The sequence below is a fragment of the Mustela putorius genome, unplaced genomic scaffold (genome assembly GCF_011764305.1).
Source record: "Mustela putorius furo isolate JIRA1106 unplaced genomic scaffold, ASM1176430v1.1 tig00003983_pilon_pilon_pilon, whole genome shotgun sequence".
NCBI classification, from domain to species: Eukaryota; Metazoa; Chordata; class Mammalia; order Carnivora; family Mustelidae; genus Mustela; species Mustela putorius.
Genome location: NW_025422123.1, coordinates 10,967,354 through 10,973,483, shown reverse-complemented (window position 1 = coordinate 10,973,483; position 6,130 = coordinate 10,967,354).

Sequence of the window (6,130 nt, the reverse complement as noted above, 5' to 3'; positions counted from 1 at the left end):
CTGATTCTGGGGGTTGGCTAGGGTAAGGTAGGCTGTTCCTGCTTAGGGTCTCTCATGAGACTACAGTCAGAAGGTGCCTGGAGCTTCCTGCTTCGTGTCTGATGACATGTGTTGGCCATCAGCTGGGACCTCAGCTGGGGCTTTGGCGTATACTTCTAGCAGGTTCCACAGCGAAGTCAATGGGAGATGGCCCCATCTTTTGCCCCCAGTTTCCCACTCTAACATGCAGGACCCTATTTCGTGTTCACAGACCTGGGCAGGGATCAGCTCTGAGAAGGGACAACAGGCAGAAGGCTGGGAGGTGTAAGCAGAAGTGTGAGGCAGGTGGCTGCAAGCCCCAGCTAAGGAGGGTCCATTCCTTCTCTCGCTTGGCTCCGATGCCTCCTGTGACCCCAAACCCTTGAAGGCAGCTGGGACAGCGCTAAGAAGTAGGTGCCCAGGGACTCAGAAGAAACCAGATACCAGATGGGGAATAGTATCAGATAAACTCTACTCCCTTCCTTTTGGCCAAGGCCAGACACAAAGTGCCTGAGAAATTTGAGCCTTGGAAGATGGCATTATCTGATGGCCAGAGTGGTCGGGGACGTTGGTAAAAAGCCTCTTGTGTTTGGTAAGCCTCGGGAGTTGCAAGATAAATTGGGGAGGGGGTCTTAAATACTATGCATTGCAAACAGCCCCTATAGGGGAGCCTCTCTTCTCCAATGTCAAGAAAGTCACGACAAACCCTCCTTTAACATGCCTGTCCCTCAAACACCCAGCAGAGGGCAGTGTAAGCCAGGCCATGGGAAATACAAGGGGCCGGAGAGTTCACTTTTGCCTTCAGGCTGAGGCATCACAAGGGCCTCAGACAAAGAGGGCGCTGGGAAAATGAGGGCAGAGTGGATTACTGAAACCCAATCACCTTCGAAGACCTTCAGGGATACGCAAGGGGGCTTGGCAGAGGTGAGGGAGAGGGAACTTTAATTACCTCAGAACCTGCTAACACTACCGGTACCCAAATCCTCAAAGGGCCTCACCACCCGTTCAGGTAAGGAAACCGCTCCCAAGAACCTGCTACACGCAGGGCCGTGTGCTAGGGACAGGGATTCAGAGGTGAGTAGAGGGGCACCTGGGTGGCTCAGCGGGTTAAGCCTCTGCCTTTGGCTCAGGTCATGATCTCAGGGTCCTGGGATCAAGCCCTGCATTGGGCTCTCTGCTGGGTGGGGAGCCTGCTTCCCTTCCTCTCTCTCTGCCTGCCTCTGCCTACTTGTGATTTCTCTCTGTCAAATAGATAAATAAAGACCTTTTTTTTTTTAAAAGGTGAGTAGCGCCCAGTCCCTTCCGTAGAGGAGGGCCTCTGATATGCCACTCTCTTCACCTTCATGATCTTAGTTAATCCTTACAATAGAAACCATGCTGTAAGAGCTATCCCCATTTTACAGATGAGGAAAGACAGACTCCAGGGGGTGAGGTAGCAGTCCAAGGAGTAAGTGACAAAGTTGGGAGTGTAAACCCAGTCTCTCTAGATTCAGAGCCGAGAGTCTCACCGCTCCACGAGAGCCTTCTTAGTATGTGCCCTGAGCAGGGAGAGGTCCATTCACCATCTCCTTACCAGCCAGGCTGTTCCCATCTTAAGCTGCCAGACTGCCTAGGAGACGGTGCTTGTCCCGACAAGCACAAAAATCCCCTTGGCCTGGGTATTGGAGTAACATAAACAAATAAGATTTTTAAATATATGTAACATATACAATGGAGCGCCTGGGTGGCTCAGTCGTTAAACATCTGCGTTCAGCTGGGATCATGACCCCAGGGTCCTGGGATGAGTCCTGCATGGGGCTCCCTGCTCAGTGGGGAGCCTGCTTCTCCCTCTCCCTCCCGCTACTTGTGTTCCCTCTCTTGCTGTGTGTCTCTCTGTCAAATTAATAAAATCTTAAAAAAAAAAAAAAAAAGCATATATAATATATAAAACAGACACACAGAGTAAGGATACCAGCAAATGGAGTGTGAGGCCTGTTCTCCAGGGATCCAGAGGGGAGAAGGCTGAATTTGATGGGGTTGTTGTGGAATTCCTTGAATACCAGGTTTGGCCCAACAGAAAATGGTCCCTGCAGATCCCCCAGTGGAAGAAGGAGGTGGAAAGCAGTGTGTGTTCTGTACCCTCATATCCTCCCTTTGCCCCTCCAGGGCCACGCCCCACTGTCCCCACCCCACTCTGAGCCCAGAGGCTGACTGGTATGGAATGCATTCCCAGCAACCTTGGGAGGCAATGGAGAGAAGAGGGGGGAGGGAGAGGCAAGCTACTCAGCTTCTGTGAGACTCAGTTTCCTCATCTCTAAAGGGGGATAATGGCAGTACCCACTCTGAAAGGTAATGGAGAGGCTTAATGAATAAACACACACAAAGCACTTAGAATGACATGCACGTGGTAAGAAGCCAGCAAGCGTGCACTTCTGTTAAGAGCATTTCCTGCTAGGACTGATTTCTATAATGAAATACAAACTCAAATCGGATGCAAGAGGAACTGAGCAGCATTTGGCCTGTTCTCCTGGGGAAGGAGAGAGGAGAGAAAACAGTAGAAGCAATTTTCATTGTTGCAAGTTGTTGAAGAGCCAGAGGCCCTTGGGGAGGGAGGAAAGTCATCCTCCTCACCCTGCTCACCACACGCTCTGTGAAGAGAGCCGTTAAATCCCTTTGTGTCCCCAACCCAGGGAGTGAACAGGACCAAAGACAAAGAGCCTCTGGAAGGACTGCCTATGGGAAGCAAATGCTTTCTGGGGCAGATGGGCTCCTCAACACAGACTCGAAGAAAAAAATGTCAGAATGGCTGGGCAGGGAGCCCACTGATCTGGGAAATTCTCCCCCTAGAAAAGGAGAGCCCAAGACAGAACTAGAGCAATCATATACGGTAGATTAGGAAACTAAACACAAGTTAGGGTTTAGAGAACAGTCTAGCTAAAAATACCCCAGCTGAAGTTGTGAAAAAAGGTCATCTGATCCTTTTTATACAGCAGAGGTGTGACAGAGGGGTTACCCAGCTCATAGGGGAAGAACCATCTAGAAAATAAAGTTGCTCACAGCCCAAGCTGGTGGTCAGGTGAGACACCCCACTGAGCTCTGCGGTCTGCTGCTTCAGGTCCAACTCCACCTTGCTCTCCCCTACAAGCTTCAGAATAAACAGACTTCCCTTAGGAAAAAAGAAGAGGAAAACAAAAGCCAGTGAAAAGCCAGTGGCTTTGGGCTGATGTGGCCTGAAGCATAAAGTAGTAAGTAGTGGGAGACCTGCTTTCTGCTCAGAGGACACCAGCGAGAGTTCAGGACTTGGTCACGTGCTATAATCCATTGGGTGGGACTCCTGTCTTTATGAAATATCTAGGCTCAGAAAAACAAGGTGTGTCCATTCCTTACCGAACACTGGATATCAGTTCTTGTTACAAAATGGCAGCATGGTCATTGGTGTTCATCCATGGAGGGCCTCACTTTGTGCCAGGCGTTGTGGTGGGGGGCTCAAAGCCTCTCACACCTCGGGACAAGCCTGTGCGGTAGGTACAATGAGTATTTCCATTCTCTTGATCTCTGTCTGAAGAGATGAAGTAATTTCCCAAAGGTCACAGGACCTTACAGATCCCAGCCCACACCAGACCTATGTGCTTCAGAGAGCCTATCCCAGGAGCACCTGGCTGGCTGAGTCAGTAAAGGGTGCAACTCTTGATCTTGAGGTCATGAGTTTGAGCCCCACGTTGGATATAGAGATTACTTAAAAATAAAATCTTAAACCCCCCAAAAAAGTGCCTCAGTTGGTTAAGTGACTGCCTTTGGCTCAGGTCATGATCCTGGATCCCAGGATCCAGTCCCTCATCAGGCCCCCCATTCAGCAGGGAGTCTGCTTCTCCCTCTGACCCTCTCCGTCTCATGCGCTCTCTCTCTCTCATTCTCTCTCTCTCAAATAAATAAATAAGAATCTTTTTTTTTAAAGATTATTTATTTATTTATTTGACAGAGAAAGAGATCACAAGTAGGCAGAGAGGCAGGCGGGGAATGGGGGGGGAAGCAGGCTCCCTGCTGAGCAGAGATTCCCGATGCGGAGCTCAATCCCAGGACCCTGGAAGCATGACCTGAGCCGAAGGCAGAGGCTTAACCCACTGAGCCACCCAGGCGCCCCAATAAATAAGAGTCTTAAAATAATTTTTTTTTTTGCAACTGGGTGATGGACATTAAGGAGGGCATGGGATGGAAGAGCACTGAGTGTTATATAAGACTGATGAATCACTGCCCTCTACCTCTGAAACCAATAATACGCTATATGTTAATTAACTGAATTTAAATTAAAAAAAAAAAAAAACACATTTCGGTGGTGCTAATACTGACTCACCAGAGTTCTGTCCTTACATCTCACATACCCCAACTCCATTATTATTCCATCTGTATATTGCAACCATGAGCCCAGGTTGACCCTAAAACTGGGAGTCTACACTTTCCTGGGAATCCAACACTGACTCCCTCCCTGGAAACCTCTCAGATAACACTGAACAATGACACCAGAAAAGCTCAGTGCTGATCAAAGGCACAGAGGGGCTAGATCGTGTGTGTGTGCATGTGTGTGTGTGTGTGTGTGTTGTCCTGATGCCACTGCCCATCCCAACATCTGAAGGAGCTTCAGTGGCCCCAATACTTCTGGCCTTTCATCCTCACCTTATTCGTCTTGGAAGCCCTTCCCTACTTGTTCTTTGTTCAGACCCCACCATTGCTTCCTTCCCTCCCTAGGCATCAGCCGCCTGCTTCATTTAAACTTTTGCTTTCTGCTTCTGCATTTTGGTCTTTGCATTAGTCATCCATTGCCATAATACTGCTCTGTAACAAACTCCCCCAAAACTTGGTGGCCTACCGCAAGCATATATTTAATCACTCATGAATTTAGAGGCCAACGAGGTTAATATACTTCAGGCTGTGGGTCAGCCTGGCTCCAGAAAGCCCCTCAGATTCAGGTTTGCTCCTTGAGACTGGATCTCCTTCTCCTGGGATCAGCAGTTCCCCAAGGCAGGCTCTTCTCACATCCAATGGCATCAGCACAAGAGGGCTGGGTGAAACAGCACGCTCTCACTTCCGCCCATATTCTGTTGGCCAAAGCAAGTTACGTGGGAAAGCCTAAAACCACTGAAGGAAGGACAGATACTCCATCCATACCAGTGGGGGTAGATGACACAAAATCACATGATACAGGGCATGGCTGTGTACTTATAAATAAGGGGAGGGCGCTATGAGTTGAAAACTGTAATTTGAGCTGATGAAACTTCATCTATCCTCAGTAGTTCCTTCAAAATATGGAGTGGGGAGAGGTTGCGACTGGGTGGCTCAGTGGGTTAAAGCCTCTGCCTTCAGTTCAAGTCCTAATCCCAGGATCCTACCCCCACCCCAATAAGGCTCTCTGCTCAGCAGGGAGCCGGCTTCCTCCTACCTCTCTGCCTACTTGTGATCTCTGTCCGTCAAATAAATAAAATCTTAAAAAAAAAAAAAAAAACCACACACACACACATCAGGGTGTTTGAGGTTGTTGGTACTTGTTGCTTTTTTTTTTTTTTTTTTTTTTTTTTTTTTGAGAGAGTGCGCACAAGCAGGGGAACAGCAGAGGGCGTTGCAGAGGGAGAGGGAGAAGCGAACGCCAGGCTGAGTCAGGGAGCCCTGTGTGGAACTTGATCCCAGAACCCTGGGATCATGACCTGAGCCAAAGGCAGACCCTTGACTGACTGAACCACACCCATGGGTCCTAGTCCTTGTTACTTTAAAGTGGAGGGAAATACACTTTCTCTTCTGTCTATGCCTACTCCTGTGACAAAATTGTGATCCAGTTTTCTGACACTTGGACTGCTTACTGGGTTGGCTCTATGCAGTGTTGGCGAGAGTAAGACCTCACTTGCAGGACTGCCCGCTTCCACCAAACCAAATGTCCTCACGATTCTCATGCTCTAGAATAAGGCATGGGCCCGTTCTCCCAACACTCCAATCTTTTCAAATTCTGATTCTGCTTTTTTCATTTTCCAGAAACCCTCTAAATCAGATCTGCCTTTCTCCCGGATGAAACAGGTCTTTAAAAAGTTCCAGATGTTCCTGGCTCAGCGACACAAGATTCCGATTTAAGGAAGGAATTGGGGCAGGA